The sequence below is a fragment of the Mobula birostris genome, chromosome 2 (assembly GCF_030028105.1).
Source record: "Mobula birostris isolate sMobBir1 chromosome 2, sMobBir1.hap1, whole genome shotgun sequence".
Lineage (NCBI taxonomy): Eukaryota > Metazoa > Chordata > Chondrichthyes > Myliobatiformes > Myliobatidae > Mobula > Mobula birostris.
In genome coordinates, this window is record NC_092371.1 from 197,554,881 (window position 1) to 197,573,367 (window position 18,487).

Below are 18,487 nucleotides of genomic sequence, written 5' to 3' on the forward strand. Positions count from 1 at the left end.
GGACTAGAATATAAAATCAAGGATGTAATGTTCAGACTTTATAAAGCACTTGTGAGGCCTCACTTGGAGTATTGTGAGCAGTTTTGGGCCCCTCATCTTAGAAGGATGTGCTGGAGAGAGTTCAAAGGGGGTTAATAAAAATGATTCTATGATTGAATGGCTTGCATATGAAGAGCATTTGATGGATCTGGGCCTGTATTCATCAGACTACAGAAGAATGAGGGGTGACCTCATTGAAGTTTATCAAATGGTGAAAGGCCTTGACAGAGTGGATGTGAAGAGAATGTTTGCTATGGTGGGAGAGTCTAAGACCAGAGGACACAGCCTCAGAATTGAAAGGTGTCCTTTTAGAACTGACATGAGGATTTTCTTTAGCCAGAGAGTGGTGAATCTGCATAATTATTTGCCACAGGCTGCTGCGGAGGTCAAGTCTTTATGTATATTTAAGGCAGAGGCTGATAGATTCTTGATTGGTCAGGGCATGTAGGAATATTGGGAGAAGGCAGGAGATTAGGGCTGAGAGGAAAATTGGATCAGCCATAATGTAATAGTGGAGCAGACTCAATGGGCCAAATGACCCAATTCTGCTCCTATATCTTATGGTCTTGTGGTATTTCTGAAGTTGTATCTACACCTGCACTCTGGCAGAAAGCTATGGACTGGGTGTTGTCAGGCTGCCTAGGCACTGGATGACAAGTAACGATGACAAGGAACATCTCCAAAATCTCAAGACAGATGTATAAAGATTGGAAAATTATGGACTCAGAGCATGTCACATCAAGTGTGAATTCTTTAATCCAACCATCACTTACTTTGGTCACACTATTGCACAAGTGTGCTGAGAAATTACAAACAGTAGCAGTTGTGGATGCCTCAAGGACAAAGGACTTGTCACAATTGCAGTTCCTTTTGGGATTTGTCAATTACTATATCAGTTTCTTGCCAAACCTGCTACTGTGCTCCACTCCTTGAACTCAATACTTGCTCAAGAAGAAATGGCAATCAACAAAACAGTGTGAGGAGGCTTTCCAGAAGTTAAAGAAAATGGTGACGTCAGACCCTGTACTCACATACTATGATTTATATCACCCAGTGAAGCTTGCCTGGATGCTTGGTCTTATGTTGTAGATGCAGTCATATCACATGTTGAGTGACAGAAGTGAGCATCGCATAGCCTTTACATCATGTTTCCTTCCCGCTGCAGATAAACATTGTGCACTGATTGACAGAGAGACCTTGAGCCTGGTTTAGAGACAAAAAAACATTTCAACCAACAATTGTATAGGAGAGAGTTACCCTCATTACTGAACATCAAACACTAGTGTCCATTTTCAATCCACAGAAGGCTGGTTCACCAACAGCAACAACATGACTGCTTCTTGGAGGACACAATTACAAGATCAAAAGATTCAAAAAAGATTCAAAACTTTCATTTATTATCAAAGCATGTATCCATATGCAACTCCAAAATTCATCTTCTCCAGATAGCCACAAAACAAAAGAAAGGACATGAAAGTCATTCAGAGAGAAACATCAAACTCACCCTCCCCCCCACACACCAAAAAGAATGGCATTCTGACCGCCAACCCCCCAAAAACTTTCTCCCCACACTAAATGGAACAGGAACATCGACCCCCCCCCAATAAAATAGCCCCTCCCCCGCACAAAAAAACAAAGGAATATCAACACCCAACTGCCCTCCCCTCGCACAACAAAACAGAAAAGGAACGGGCGATAAAAACACAGGATATAAAAACCACAAGTCTGAAAAAGTCCACGGTCCATAAATGCAATAGTCCAGTCATAAACACAGAACCACAATACGATCCTCTAATATCACTGACATTCATCAAAAGAGAGGGACAACACATGAGGCAGAGAGGCTGAGTTCAAATTCAAGAGAATAACTCATCATGGAAATGCTGGTGGATTGTCCCATTTACCCTTGGAAAAGGAAGTACCTGAAAAATTTATAAAAGAGAACACTGCTCTTGACATATTCTCGCAAATGCAAATCAGAAGTTACTCTTTTATCAGAATCAGGTATATTATCACTAGCATGTGTCATTAAATTTGTTAACAGCAGCAACAGTTCAATGCAATACATAACATAGCAGAAATAAAATAAAATGATAATAATAATAAATAAACAAATCAATTACAGTAAACGTATATGGAATAGATTAAAAATCATGCAAAAAACAGAAATAATAGATATTAAAAAAGCGAGGTAATGTTCATGGGTTCAATGTCCATTCAGGAATCGGATGGCAGAGGGGAAGAAGCTGTTCCTGTGTGCCTTCAGGCTGCTGTACCTCCTACCTGATGGTAACAGTGAGAAAAGGGCATGCCCTGGGTGCTGGAGGTCCTTAATAATGGACACTGCCTTTCTGAGACACAGCAGAGATGAACCAAAGGGAAACCAGAAATGACCCCTTACTGTCTCAGGTCTACATGGTGTTACGTACCCTGTAACTGGGTTGCCAAACTAGCAGTAATGGATCACTCAGTTGGAGTCTGGATTACTAGAACTAAGAAAGTTTTATTAAAGAAACAAGCAACACAGTAATCGAAAGAATAATAAATGCAACAGTTCAGCAATAATAAACACACACGTGCACAGAACTAAGATAACAGCATCAATCAAGCTCTATCGTTGTCTAGGGGTAAATGACCAATTTCAAAGTGACACAAAGTTCAGTCCAATTTAGTTCAGTTTGCAGTAATCATTGCCATGGTGATGGACAACGTGGGGGGAGGGAGAGAGAGAATGAGAACGACTGATCATTCAGAACGGCTTCCACTCACAGACCTGCGATATTGTTCACAAGCAGCTTCCGGGCGGGTCCTTTGTGATGTCACCTGGCGTCACTGACTGTGACCCCTCCTCCAGATGCGGTTGATCCTCTGCAGTGAATCCGGCACCCAAGCAAGGGCGGACACACACGGGGTTCCTGCTGGTCGTACCTTTCCACCCTGTGCGTTTGTGGCCCGGTACTTCCCACCGACTCGTGAGAGGTGCACCGCTTCCAGGGTCTCGTTACCTCGAGTGTCGTGTGTGTCTTGCCTTAGCAAACCTGTCCCTTTTTATCCCCCTGCTGGGGTATCACCTGTCCATCACTTCAAACAGTTCAGGGTTCAAAGGGGGAGCCACTCTTGACAATACCCAGACTGATGGCTCCTTCATTAACACCTCCAAATGCTGCTTCATTGTGTGCCTTATCTCTCCCTCCCCTGAGGACAGGTGGCAGACTAACTGCTGATGCCACTGATGCTAGCCCAGGCCAGCAAACATCTTAATTTATGTGTATTCTCGTCACAATGGCAACATAAAATGGCTGGAATGTGCAGCAGAAATTCAAGTTCCTCCATTTTTACCAGCACCGTGATGAACTTGCCCTTGATAGGGGAGGTGTGGGCTGAATTATGTGGGGATTTGGAGTTGTTGTACCAACCAAGCTGAGAGTTAAAGTGTTTCAGAAGCTACATCTAGGTGGGGTCAAAATGAAAGTATTCACTTGATGTGTTGCCTGGTGGGCTGGGATAGATCAACAGATGGAGCAACTGCCATGCTCTGTTCAGGATGCCTGTATGTCCAGAAGTTGCCAAGAGCACCGCCTCTCTATTCCTGGGAATGGCTGCATTGCCCTAGCAGAGAATTCATGTGGATTTTGCCAGACAATTCACGGGCACAAATTTCTTGGTGGTAGTGGATGCAGCTACAAAGTGGCCAGAAGTGTTCCCAGTAGCCACCACTACAGTTTCACATACTGTTGATATGTTGAGAAGCCTCTTCTCAAGGGCTGATGTTCCAGGACACTTAGTCAATGACAATGGACCACAGTTTGATGTGGAACCGTTTCAGTCATTCCTGAAAATGAATGGAATAAGACATATTACATCTGCACCGTACTATCCAAATACAAATAGCTTGGTGAAAATATTTGTCTAGTCTAAAGACTGCACTGCGAGAAATGTCAGCAAAACACACTACCCTGACACTGTATCAGGAGATCGCCAATTTTCTCTTTGCATATCATAATGCAGCACATTCCACAACCAAGAACACACCAGTTATGCTGTCTCTGGGACTTCCCTTGCACTCACACTTGGATCTCCTCAAACCCCATCTCAGAAGGAGTATGCAGGAGAAACAGCGGAGACAAATTGAAGGCTCTTCAAACAAGGAGGTTTGATGTTTCACACCTGGACAAACAGTCCAGGCAAAGAGCTACTGAGGTGATCAAACGTGGATATTTTGGAAATATTAAGGACAGAAATGGGCCGCTCTCTGACACGGTGGAGATTGCATCTAATGTCATCTGGTCATGACACATTAATCAGTTGAGGAGAGCAGAGTTAATTGTTAAAGAAGAAAGTCCAGAGCTGTCAGAACCACTTCCCGCAGTTCTACAGTCAACCTGAAACCACCATTGAGGAGGCTCCAGAACCTGTGATTGGTTTCACAACCAAAAAAATCACCTACCAAGTGGATTTATCCCCCTTGTCAGGAAAGATGTTATCTTGCAAAAGTAAGGTATCCTCCACAGCAATTAAATCATAAGCCATGAATGGGACAATTCAAGAATTACTATGTTGTGGATGTCTATGTAGTATCTGTGTTATATAGTATTCTGTGTATATCAGATGACTAGAGAGCAATAGGTTATATATTTAAGTTGAGATACATTCTACATAGAGTTGGGGTTTATCACTACAGGGAGGTGTATAGTGTATTTAATATTTCAAAATTCAAAGTAAGTATTATTATCGATATACATATATGTCACCATATACAACCATGAGATTATTTTTCTTCTTGTGGGCATACTCAACAGCTCTATAGAATAGAAACCATAACAGGATCAATGAAAGACCACCCAACTGGGGCGTACAACCAGAGTTCAGAATACAACAGACGGTGCAAGTGCAAATATAAATAAATAACGAGAACATGAGATGAAGAGTCCTTGAACGAGTATCCACTGGTTGTGGGAAAAATTCAATAACAGCGTAAATGAAGCTGAGTGAAGTTATCTCCTCTTCTTCAACAGTCTGATGTTTGAGGGGTAGTAACCGATGTTGACCTTGGTGGTGCAAGTCCTGAGGCTCTTGTACCCTCTATGTGGTGACAGCAGTGAGAAAAGAGTATGGCCTGGGTGGTGGGGATTCCTGATAATGGATACCGCCCTCCTACTACAGTGCTTCATGTATTTGTGCTCATTCGTTGGGAGGGCTTCACGCATGATGTACTGGGCCAAATTCACAGCTTTTTGTAGGATTCTCTGTTCAAGAGCATTGGTGTTTCCATACCAGGCTCTGATGCAGTCTGTCAATATATTCTTCACTACACATCTATAGAAGTTTGTCAAAGTTTTAGATAGCATGTAAAATCTCTGCAGACTCCTACGGAAGTAGAGGCACTGCCTTGCTTTCTTCATAACTGCACCTATGTGCTGGGTCCAGGACAGGTCCTCTGAAATAGGAACACCCAGGAATTTAAAGTTGCTGACCCTCTCCTCCTCTGATGAGGACTGGCTCATGGACTTCTGGCTTTCCCTTCCTGAAGTTTAAAAACAGTTCCTTGGTCTTGCTGAAATTTAGTGAGAAGTTCATAAACACAAAATAATCTGCAGATGCTGGGGTCAAAGCAACACTCACAACACGCTGGAGGAACTCAGCAAGTCCTGACGAAGGGTTCCGGCCTGAAACATCGACCGATCTTTTCCATGGATGCTGCCTGACCTGCTGAGTTCCTCCAGCGTGTTGTGAGTGTTATTAGTGAGAAGTTGTTGTTATGACACCACTCAGCCAGATTTTCAATCTACCTCCTATTTTTTGATTCATCACCACCTTTGATTTGAACTACAATAGTGTAGTCCTCAGCAAACTTGAATATAGCATTGGAGCTATGCCTATTTATACTTTATACTTTATACTTTATTGTCGCCAAACAATTGATACTAGAATGTACAATCATCACAGCAATATTGTAATATTGTAAATATATTGTTGATTAAGCATTCTTAGTTTGTTTACATAATTCATTATGTGTTATAAGTAAGATTATGATAATAGCATACGTCATTACACCATGGTGTCATATGTGATCACCCTACTAAGGAAAAAGAAACTAAGCACATTCATCCCAGATTGCATATTTTACTTTCAATTAGTTTCTCGAGTTACAATCCGGCGGATTGAGCAGACGAGACCAATGGAAGGTCCAACAGTCAAGAAGGCGGTCTCTGCAAGCGTCGTGGAATGTGTAGAGCAGGACAAGACACAGAAGACGTCCTGGTCATCCACTGCGCCTAGTCCTGTCTCCAGCCGTCTAGAGTCTGTCTTGCCACTGGATCCAGATGGGAATTGGGAAGAGAGAGTGAGGCTGACGCTGCGCAACTCTTCCTCACTTAAATCCAAATCACGCGCTAGTCTCGACACCATCACCATAGTGTTGAGGTCTTCATCGACATCAACGATGGATGAACAACAACAAGAGTTACAAAACATAACATTACCAACCCCTCCATTCCCTACAGGTTAAACTTCTGCTAATGAATTTCTGATAAAGGGTCTTTGTACAAAATAATGACTGTATATTCTCCCATAGATGGTGTTTGATTTGCTGACTTCCTTCAGGATATTATGTGTGTTGCCCAAGATACCCTCTTCTATTCTCTACGTCTTTTCATCGCCAGACCCTCCCACTTTTTCCACACCTGTTCCTTGCATCCATACCCATAGTTCCTCTTTGTCTCCAACTTTCTCTATCCATCTCTCTTTCCATTTCTCTCTCCACCTCTCTCTCTCTCTTTCTTTGTCATATATCTATCTACCATCGATCTATCTATCTTTTTTCACTATAAAGGCAAACCTTTGTCCCAGAGATCAATTGCACTGAGTCTAGAAACGAAGCTGCTGAGGAATTGAAAGGACTTTTTTTTATTACTTCAAGCATTTAGTACATGGTGAGCAAACATTTAGTTTACCACTGAGAATCATTAACACGTCAGTCCCCAAGTGTCAGACAACACTGAACAGGCCTTGCAGGAGGAAGTCTATCCTTGTGTTCTCCATCACTGCAAATGAAATTCAGCAAGTCTGGGAAGCTGTGGGAAAGGGATCTTTATACATACAATAGTAAATCCCACCTTTTACAACCTAAAACATTCCTTGAGATGCAACAAACTGGTTTCTTGTTTCAATATAGTTCAGGGAAAATATAAGGTCATCACCAATTTTGGGATTTATAATGGATAATCAAATATCTGAAACTTAGCAGTTGCACTTTCAGACATCCCACCCTGCAAAAACTCATTTCAGGGAGGTAGCACCATCAATTTGCGGGAGACTTCCGGGAGGGGTGGGATGTCTGCAATAGAGTAGCTCCTTAGCAGCTGGCCAGCTAGTTTAAATAACGTTAACTATGCTAATGAATGAATGACACCTGTTAAACATGTCTTTTACAGTCTTAACCCACCATGGGCAATAGAAAAGTCATTGTCGCAAACAGTGCAGCGAGCAACACTGTCATTATTTTGACCCCTATTAGGCAGGGGTACACTTTAGTGTGTTCTGGGGTGATGTACGTTTTATATTTTTTTTGGAATACTCTGCCATGGCGCGCTCTCGCTCACGCTTTCTCTCTCTCTCTCTCGTGGTCGCTCGCCGCTCTCAAGCACACTCGCTTGCTTTCTCTTGCGCGCGCACTCTCTCTCGTGGTCGCTTTCACGCTCTCTCTTGCTTTTCTTTCACTCGCTCTCAAAAAATTGATTTCCGTGATATTGTATATAATTTGCGGGCATCAGGGAGCCACTATTAATACGCGGGAGACTCCTGGAAGTTCCGGGAGAGGTGGGATGTCTGCACTTTTACTTCTGGTGCTTGAAAATATACAAGACTGTTTGGAAATCCTGATGGTTCAGCATCCATATTTTTGCGTGTTCATTCCTGTGCTCCCATCAGGCACCCTGGTACATGAATTGTACTCTCTTCCAATCACTGGGACTCTGGTTCCTGCACTTCCTTGAAAGTCAATTAGTTCTGTTTCCTGCACTCTGTTTGAAAAGATTCACTGAAAAATGCATTATTCTACTTTGTAATATCTAGAACAATTGAGTTAAGTATGTGTTGGAGTGTCCAAGCAATTAAGTGAGCTTTGCACAGTAAGGATTAGTGGGATTTGTGAGGATTGTTATAATGGCTGCTCAGTTACGGCAGCAAAAAGTCAGCATCAGCCTGTATCAGTATGAGAGAGATCAATGGACAAATTGCATACTTTCCATTGCAAATCAGAATATGGCATCAGAACCCAATAGAGAGGCGATGAATGAGGGACTGTGGTCTCCTTCTACAAAGGCAGATGACCCACTGAGACACACACAAAATGCTGGAGGAACTCAGCAGATCAGGCAGCATCAATGCAAATTAATAAGTCATGTTTGGGGCCAATACTCTTCATCAGGACTGACCCACTTTACTACCTATAAAAAGAACTAGAGCCAAACACAAGATGAAGATACCAAGCCTTTGGCTAAGAACAGAATAGTTCTCCGTTTTGATACCACGGTTAACATCAGTAATGTAAATTTGCTGTTTGTACAGCTGTCAACAATTTGCAACTGTATCATCACTCAAAGTGCCAAATTATCTCCATGTCTTACAGTTGCACCCACAAAAAGAAATCAAGAGAAGAGTTGAAAGTTTATGTTAGATCTGCAGTGCAGAAGGGAGGGGGGAAGAGAGGAGAGCGGTAGTGATAGGGGACTCGATAGTTAGAGGTGCAGATAGAAGGTTCTGTGGTCGTGACAGAGAATCCAGGATGGTTTGTTGCCTCCCGGGTGCCAGGGTCAAGGATGTCTCTGATCGATTGCATGACATTCTGAAGTGGGAGAGTGACCAGCCAGATGTCGTGGTGCACATTGGTACCAATGACATAGCAAGGAAGAGTGAAGAGGTCCTGGACAGTGAGTATAGAGAGTTTGGTAGGAAGTTGAAAAGCAGGACCTCAAGGGTGGTAATCTCAGGATTGCTACCTGTGCTAGGTGCCAGTGAGGGTAGGAATAGGATGCTCTGGAGGAGGAACAAGTGGCTGAGGAACTGGTGTAGGGGGCAGGGTTTCAGATTTCAGGATCATTGGGACCTCTTCTGGGGCAGGTGGGACCTGTACAAGAGAGACGGGTTACACTTGAACCACAGGGGGACCAATATCCTTTCAGGGAGGGTTTGTTAGTGCTATTGGGGGGGCTTTAAACTAGATTTGCAGGGGGATGGGAACCAGAGTGCCAGAGCTGACAGTGTGGCTGGGGTGAAAATAAATGATGTTGAAAGTTTAAGCAAATCCGCTGATAGAAAGGTTGTGAGTGGTGGTAAAAATCTTCTGAGGTGTATATATTTCAATGCTAGGAGTATTGCGGGGAAGGCGGATGAGTTGAGAGCGTGGATTGACACGTGGAATTATGATGTTGTAGCAATAAGTGAAACTTGGCTGCAGGAGGGGCTGGACTGGCAGCTTAATATTCCAGGGTTCCGATGTTTCAGATGTGATCGAGGCAGAGGAATGAAAGGTGGGGGAGTAGAATTGCTTGTTAGGGAAAATATTACAGCAGTGCTCAGGCAGGACAGATTAGAGGGCTTGTCTACTGAGTCCTTATGGGTGGAGCTGAGAAACAGGAAAGGTATGGCCACATTAGTGGGATTGTATTACAGACCACCCAATAGTCAACAAGACTTGGAAGAGCAAATCTGCAGAGAGATAGCAGGCAACTGCAGGAAACATAAAGTTGTGGTGGTAGGGGTTTTAATTTTCCATACATTGATTGGGACTCCCATACTGTTAGGGGTCTAGATGGTTTAGAGTTTGTAAAATGCATTCAGGAAAGTTTTCTAAATCAATATATAGAGGGACCAACCAGAGTGGATGCAATATTGGATCTCCTGTTAGGAAATGAATTAGGGCAAGTGACAGAAGCCTGTGTAGGGGAGCACTTTGGTTCCAGTGATCATAACACCATTAGTTTCAATTTGATCATGGACAAGGATAGATCTGGTCCTAGGGTTGAGGTTCTGAACTGGAAGAAGGCCAAATTTGAAGAAATGAGAAAGGATCTAAAAAGCGTGGATTGGGACAGGTTGTTCTCTGGCAAAGATGTGATTGGTAGGTGGGAAGCCTTCAAAGGGGAAATTTTGAGAGTGCAGAGTTTGCATGTTCCTGTCAGGCTTAAAGGCAAATTGAATAGGAATAAGGAACCTTGGTTCTCAAGGGATATTGCACCTGTGATAAAGAAGAAGAGGGAGTTGTATGAAACGTATAGGAAACAGGGGGTAAATCAGGTGCTTGAGGAGTATAAGAAGTGCAAGAAAATACTTAAGAAAGAAATCAGGAGAGCTAAAAGAAGACATGAGGTTGCCTTGGCAGTCAAAGTGAAGGATAATCCAAAGAGCTTTTACAAGTATATTAAGAGCAAAAGGATTGTAAGGGATAAAATTGGTCCTCTTGAAGATCAGAGTGGTCGGCTTTGTGCGGAACCAAAGGAAATGGGGGAGATCTTAAATAGGTTTTTTGCGTCTGTATTTACTAAGGAAGCTGGCATGAAACCTATGGAATTGAGGGAATCAAGTAGTGAGACCATGGAAACTGTACAGATTGAAAAGGAGGAGGTGCTTGCTGTCTTGAGGAAAATTAAAGTGGATAAATCCCCGGGACCTGACAGAGTGTTCCCTCGGAACTTGAAGGAGACTAGTGTTGAAATTGCGGGGGCCCTGGCAGAAATATTTAAAATGTCGCTGTCTATGGGTGAAGTGCCGGAGGATTGGAGAGTGGCTCATGTTGTTCCGTTGTTTAAAAAAGGATCAAAAAGTAATCCGGGAAATTATAGGCCAGTGAGTTTAACGTCAGTAGTAGGTAAATTATTGGAGGGAGTACTAAGAGACAGAATCTACAAGCATTTGGATAGACAGGGGCTTATTAGGGAGAGTCAACACGGCTTTGTGCGTGGTAGGTCATGTTTGACCAATCTGTTGGAGTTTTTCGAGGAGGTTACCAGGAAAGTGGATGAAGGGAAGGCAGTGGATATTGTCTACATGGACTTCAGTAAGGCCTTTGACAAGGTCGCACATGGGAGGTTAGTTAGGAAAATTCAGTCGCTAGGTATACATGGAGAGGTGGTAAATTGGATTAGATATTGGCTTGATGGAAGAAGCCAGAGAGTGGTGGTAGAGAATTGCTTCTCTGAGTGGAGGCCTGTGACTTGTGGTGTGCCACAGGGATCAGTGCTGGGTCCATTGTTATTTGTCATCTATATCAATGACCTGGATGATAATGTGGTAAATTGGATCAGCAAGTTTGCTGATGATACAAAGATTGGAGGTGTAGTAGACAGTGAGGAAGGTTTTCAGAGCCTGCAGGGGGACTTGGACCAGCTGGAAAAATGGGCTGAAAAATGGCAGATGGAGTCTAATACTGACAAGTGTGAGGTATTGCACATTGGAAGGACAAACCAAGCTAGAACATACAGGGTTAATGGTAAGGCACTGAGGAGTGCAGTGGAACAGAGGGATCTGGGAATACAGATACAAAATTCCCTAAAAGTGTCGTCACAGGTAGGTAGGGTCGTAAAGAGAGCTTTTAGCAGATTGGCCTTTATTAATCAAAGTATTGAGTATAAGAGCTGGAATGTTATGATGAGGTTGTATAAGGCATTGGTGAGGCCGAATCTGGAGTATTGCGTTCAGTTTTGGTCACCAAATTACAGGAAGGATATAAATAAGGTTGAAAGAGTGCAGAGAAGGTTTACAAGGATGTTGCCGGGACTTGAGAAACTCAGCTACAGAGAAAGGTTGAATAGGTTAGGACTTTATTCCCTGGAGCATAGCAGAATGAGGGGAGATTTGATAGAGGTACATAAAATTATGATGGGTATAGATAGAGTGAATGCAAGCAGGCTTTTTCCACTGAGGCAAGGGGAGAAAAAAACCAGAGGACATGGGTTAAGGGAGAGGGGGGAAAAGTTTAAAGGGAACATTAGGGGGGGGCTTCTTCACACAGAGAGTGGTGGGAGTATGGAATGAGCTGCCAGACGAGGTGGTAAATGTGGGTTCTTTTTTAACATTTAAGAATAAATTGGACAGATACATGGATGGGAGGTGTATGGAGGGATATGGTCCGGGTGCAGGTCAGTGGGACTAGGCAGAAAATGGTTCAGCACAGCCAAGAAGGGCCAAAGGGCCTGTTTCTGTGCTGTAGTTTCTATGGTTCTATGGTTCTATCTGTAAAACTGGTCACTATCCCTTAAATTAATACATAAACGTTTACATCTTCTTTGGAAATTATATCCAATATCTTGTCCAAGATATTTTCAACATTTTATGAACTGCACCACATTGGTTTTGTGCAGCAATTATTCACACGTTATTGTGTGAAAGAGGTCACTGATAATTTTATTGCTCATAAATTATGCCCTTAGGTTCATACATGTAAACATCATCTCACCACGGAATGATCTCTTATTCGTATGAATTTTAGATAATTAAAAATCTGTAAGTAAATGTCAGTGAAAGAATTCAGTTTGAGATTATGAGAAAAATAAACATGAAAACTGTCACCCAAAATTGTTTATTCATTGACATTTGCACCAGTGAAAAATTGTAAAGTTCTGGCAATATTGAAGCTGAAAATTTGCAGTTTTGTAGGTAATTGTATTGCTGTCAATCAGGCTCCTTAGTATAAAATACAACTTTTATTCCAGGCATGAAAATAATGATGGCCCAAAAATATTAATGTGTATGGAAACAGAGAACGCAGAGCTGTTCCACACTAATTTCTTCTTGGGCTATGGGGAAGCAATGTCCTTGTATGTACAATACAAGGAGTGTTGTACACTATTGCATCACGAATCTGCCCTTTCAGCACGACTGGTACATAATAGCTGTACAAAAAGTAATAACGCACAAGTACAACCGTCCCCCAGCGTGGATCGATGTCCTAAAGTGGAGACTCTCAACAGAAACTGTCTTTTAAAGTGCCGATGTATGTTCAAACCAAGTGACATGTCAGTTTGAGAATGATCATGGTCACACCTCCCATGGACAAATGGAGTCCAACATAAACTCAAAAAAGAAGTACCAATTTAGTACGTTCCTAACTCTCACCCATCTTTCTCAAAAAAAAGTAGGAGGCTCTATGTGGAACATTCAGAGATACCAGTTTTATGGAAAAGAGTTTAAAGATCAGTATCTTCAACTCATGGAAGATCCGCCATTCTAGCTTATGTTCAGGCTGCCCACCTTTTTCCCATTTATCATTCAAGACCAACACAATTTTGTAATTATATAAATGTGATTCAATGCTGCAACAACAATGTCAAGCAAACATTGGATTCTGATTAACAAACACTGCTGCGTTCCCAACTGCATCCAAAGATTAAAGGTGCTGAGGAAGAGGATTTCTTGGAATGTATGCGGGATGGTTTTTTGAACCAACATGTCGAGGAACCAACTAGAGAGCAGGCTATTCTGGACTGGGTTTTGAGCAATGAGGAAGGGTTAATTAGCAATCTTGTCATGAGAGGCCCCTTGGGTAAGAGTGACCATAATATGGTGGAATTCTTCATTAAGATGGAGAGTGACATAGTTAATTCGGAAACAAAGGTTCTGAACTTAAAGAGGGGTAACTTTGAAGGTATGAGACGTGAATTAGCTAAGATAAACTGGCAAATGACACTTAAAGGATTGACGGTGGATATGCAATGGCAAGCATTTAAAGATTGCATGGATGAACTACAACAATTGTTCATCCCAGTTTGGCAAAAGAATAAATCATGGAAGGTAGTGCACCCGTGGCTGACAAGAGAAATTAGGGATAGTATCAATTCCAAAGAAGAAGCATACAAATTAGCCAGAAAAAGTGGCTCACCTGCAGACTGGGAGAAATTCAGAGTTCAGCAGAGGAGGACAAAGGGCTTAATTAGGAAGGGGAAAAAAGATTATGAGAGAAAACTGGCAGGGAACATAAAAACTGACTGTAAAAGCTTTTATAGATATGTAAAAAGGAAAAGACTGGTAAAGACAAATGTAGGTCCCTACAGACAGAAACAGGTGAATTGATTATGGGGAGCAAGGACATGGCAGACCAATTGAATAATTACTTTGGTTCTGTCTTCACTGAGGAGGACATAGATAATCTTCCAGCAATAGTAGGGGACAGAGGGTCCAGTGAGATGGAGGAACTGAGCGAAATACATGTTAGTAGGGAAGTGGTGTTAGGTAAATTGAAGGGATTGAAGGCAGATAAATTCCCAGGGCCAGATGGTCTGCATCCTAGAGTGCTTAAGGATGTAGCCCAAGAAATAGTGGATGCATTAGTGATAATTTTTCAAAACTCGTTAGATTCTGGACTAGTTCCTGAGGATTGGAGGGTGCCTAATGTAACCCCACTTTTTAAAAAAGGAGGGAGAGAGAAACAGGAGAATTATAGACCGGTTAGCCTAACGTCAGTGGTGGGGAAACTGCTGGAGTCAGTTATCAAAGATGTGATAACAGCACATTTGGAAAGCGGTGAAATCATCGGACAAAGTCAGCATGGATCTGTGAAAGGAAAATCATGTCTGATGAATCTCATAGAATTTTTTGAGGATGTAACCAGTAGAGTGGATAGAGGAGAACCAGTGGATGTGGTATATTTGGATTTTCAAAAGGCTTTTGACAAGGTCCCACACGGGAGATTAGTGTGCCAACTTAAAGCACACGGTATTGGGGGTAAGGTATTGATGTGGATAGACAATTGGTTAGCAGACAGGAAGCAAAGAGTGGGAATAAACAGGACCTTTTCAGAATGGCAGGCAGTGACTAGTGGGGTACCGCAAGGCTCGGTGCTGGGACCCCAGTTGTTTACAATATATATTAATGATCTTGGATGAGGGAATTAAATGCAGCATCTCCAAGTTTGCGGATGACACGAAGCTGGGTGGCAGTGTTAGCTGTGAGGAGGATGCTAAGAGGATGCAGAGTGACTTGGATAGGTTGGGTGAGTGGGCAAATTCATGGCAGATGCAATTTAATGTGGATAAATGTGAAGTTGTCCACTTTGGTGGCAAAAATAGGAAAACAGATTATTATCTGAATGGTGGCCGATTAGGGAAAGGGGAGGTGCAACGAGACCTGGGTGTCATTATACACCAGTCATTGAAAGTGGGCATGCAGGTACAGCAGGCGGTGAAAAAGGCGAATGCTGGCATTTATAGCGAGAGGATTCGAGTACAGGAGCAGGGAGGTACTACTGCAGTTGTACAAGGCCTTGGTGAGACCACACCTGGAGTATTGTGTGCAGTTTTGGTCCCCTAATCTGAGGAAAGACATCCTTGCCATAGAGGGAGTACAAAGAAGCTTCACCAGATTGATTCCTGGGATGGCAGGACTTTCATATGAAGAAAGACTGGATGAACTGGGCTTGTACTCGTTGGAATTTAGAAGATTGAGGGGGGATCTGATTGAAACGTATAAAATCCTAAAGGGATTGGAATTTAGAAGATTGAGGGGGGATCTGATTGAAACGTATAAAATCCTAAAGGGATTGGACAGGCTAGATGCAGGAAAATTGTTCCCGATGTTGGGGAAGTCCAGAACGAGGGGTCACAGTTTGAGGATAAAGGGGAAGCCTTTTAGGACCGAGATTAGGAAAAACTTCTTCACACAGAGAGTGGTGAATCTGTGAAATTCTCTGCCACAGGAAACAGTTGAGGCCAGTTCATTGGCTAAATTTAAGAGGGAGTTAGATATGGCCCTTGTGGTTACGGGGATCAGGGGGTATGGAGGGAAGGCTGGGGCGGGGTTCTGAGTTGGATGATCAGCCATGATCATAATAAATGGCGGTGCAGGCTCGAAGGGCCGAATGGCCTACTCCTGCACCTATTTTCTATGTTTCTATGTTTCTATCTTTATTTATCACATATTCATCAAAACATTGAAACATAGTGATACTTACATCGAAAATCAACGCCGTCCAAGAATATGCTGGGAGCAGGCCACACGAGTGATCATGCTTCCAGTGCTAACAGAGCATGCCCACAACCTAGTTCATACGTCTTTCAAATGCGGGACGAAGCCGGAGCACCTGGAGTGAACCCACATGGTTATGGAAAGAACATACAAACTCCTTTTAGACAGTGGCAAGAATTGAACCTTGATCTTCCAGTCGCTGGTGCTCCAAAGCATTACATTAACTGTGACACTACTGTGTCGCCACACTGAGATGTATGAGAAATATGAAGGATGACAACATATCTTCAAAGTATATTTGTTATCATAACATATATCACCATATTTGTTTTATTGCGGGCATACTCATTAAATCCAAGAACCATAATAGAATCAATGAAAGTCAGCACCTAACTGAGCGGACAAACCACCAATGTGCAAATGACAACTAACTGTGCAAATAGAAATAAAAAGAAATAAAGGGCAGACTCGATGGGCCAAATGGCCTGATCCTGCTCCTAAGTCTTATGGTCTTATAATGAGTCTTCCATCAGTCAGGGTCAACCACGGATGTTGCATCCTAAATGTCTAGATACTCAGGCCTGGGCAGAAAAATATATGGAGAGCAAGTTGTTGGCCAAGTAGCAAGCTCTCCTTCCCCATGCATTGGTGAGCCCAAAGGAACGGCAGAGATCAATGCAGTTTGGCTTCAGCAATGTCTCAGGAGTTGCCAGTCACATTGAATTCATTGTAGAACTGCTTTAGGGACTCCAGCTACAGATTTTTCCCCTTCAGATTTACTCCTGAAGCTTTCCCCATGAGTGGCTATAGCCGCAAGGCAGAGGAGGTTTGAGATCAGAGTTTTCCCTCCTAGATCAATTGTCAACCACAGCTGATGGGCCCCATCTGCCCCAAGTGGCTGGTTTTAAGGTGCCAGTAGCCTGCCTTCTCCCATCTTCCTCTCAGTAGAAGCAGTTCTGCTGGGTTGAGTAGCTAAGTCATGCATCAAGGCCAGGAGCTGGACTTGGCTGTCAGAGGCTATTTGAGGTGCACCTAATATATTTTGAGAGCTTGTCCCCAGTTCCCCAACCATGGATATAACAACCTTAAAGAACCAAGAAGAAACAATAATAAATAAATAAATTAGCAATAAATATCAAGAACATGAGATGAACAATCCTTGAAAGTGTGTCCATGGGTTGTGAGAGCATTTCAGTAATGGGGCAAGTGAAGCTGAGGGAAGTTATCACCTCTGGTTCAAGAGTCTGGTGGTTAAGGGGTAATAACTGATGCTGAATCTGGTGGAATGAGTCCGAAAGCTCCTGCACCTTCTTCCTGATGGCAGCAGTGAGCAGAGAGCATGTGGGGATCCCTGATGATTGATGCTTCACAATAGTTGCATGTGGAAATGCTGTGTGCATTTTCAAAACACTTTCCATTCCCTGTAATTCACTGGGTTAATGCAAAATTTCCCTCTATTGTCTTTGCCAATGTTTATCTCCAGTTAAACACCAGGGTATGAGCAGCAGATTTCAAAGTTTATGCTACTCCGAGTCTCTCTCACCGCAGAAACAGATAATCCAATGTAAATTCACATTGTTTCCATTTGAAAAATCAAATACCAAGATTGTTTCTGGTACCATTTAAAGATAGTTAGTAACTACATTGAAAACAAAGAGATAGAATTGTTAACTGCAAACACAAGGAATTCTGCAGATGCTGGAAATTCAGACAACACACATCAAAGTTGCTGGTGAACGCAGCAGGCCAGGCAGCATCTCTAGGAAGAGGTACAGTCGACGTTTCAGGCCGAGACCCTTCGTCAGGACTAACTGAAAGAAGAGCTAGTAAGAGATTTGAAAGTGGGAGGGGGAGGGGGAGATCCAAAATGATAGGAGAAGACGGGGGGGGGAGGGATGGAGCCAAGAGCTGGACAGTTGACCTCTTCCTAGAGATGCTGCCTGGCCTGCTGCGTTCACCAGCACTTTGATGTGTGTAGATAGAATTGTGATGATTGAACAACTTTTTAAAGTCTGTTGGTTAATTGTAATTTTGGATGCTAGAGAATAATTAAATCTCATCAGAAAAAAATAAGTAAATCAATTACAGTAGCTCTATATATGTATATTAAATAGTTAAATGAAAAATAGTGCAAAAACAAATAATATAAAAAAGTGAGACAGTGTTCATGGGTTTGGTGTCCATTTAGGAATTGGATGGCAGGGGGGAAGAAGCTGTTCCTGAATCACTGTGTGTGCCTTCAGGCTTCTGTACCTCCTTCCTGACAGCAACAATGAGACGAGGGCAATACACAAATAAGGTGAGACTGTTGTTCTTTCTCAAAGAAAATAGTCAGAAATAACTCTGTGTATGAATATTTTAGATTGCATTTGAGACTGGTGCCAAAGAACGAACTAGAGAAGATAACACTTTAAATCTATTTTAGAAGATCCAGTAGACAGAAAAAATAAGGTGCTGAACAAGGGTTAGGCTATTGATCCAGAGTCATGAG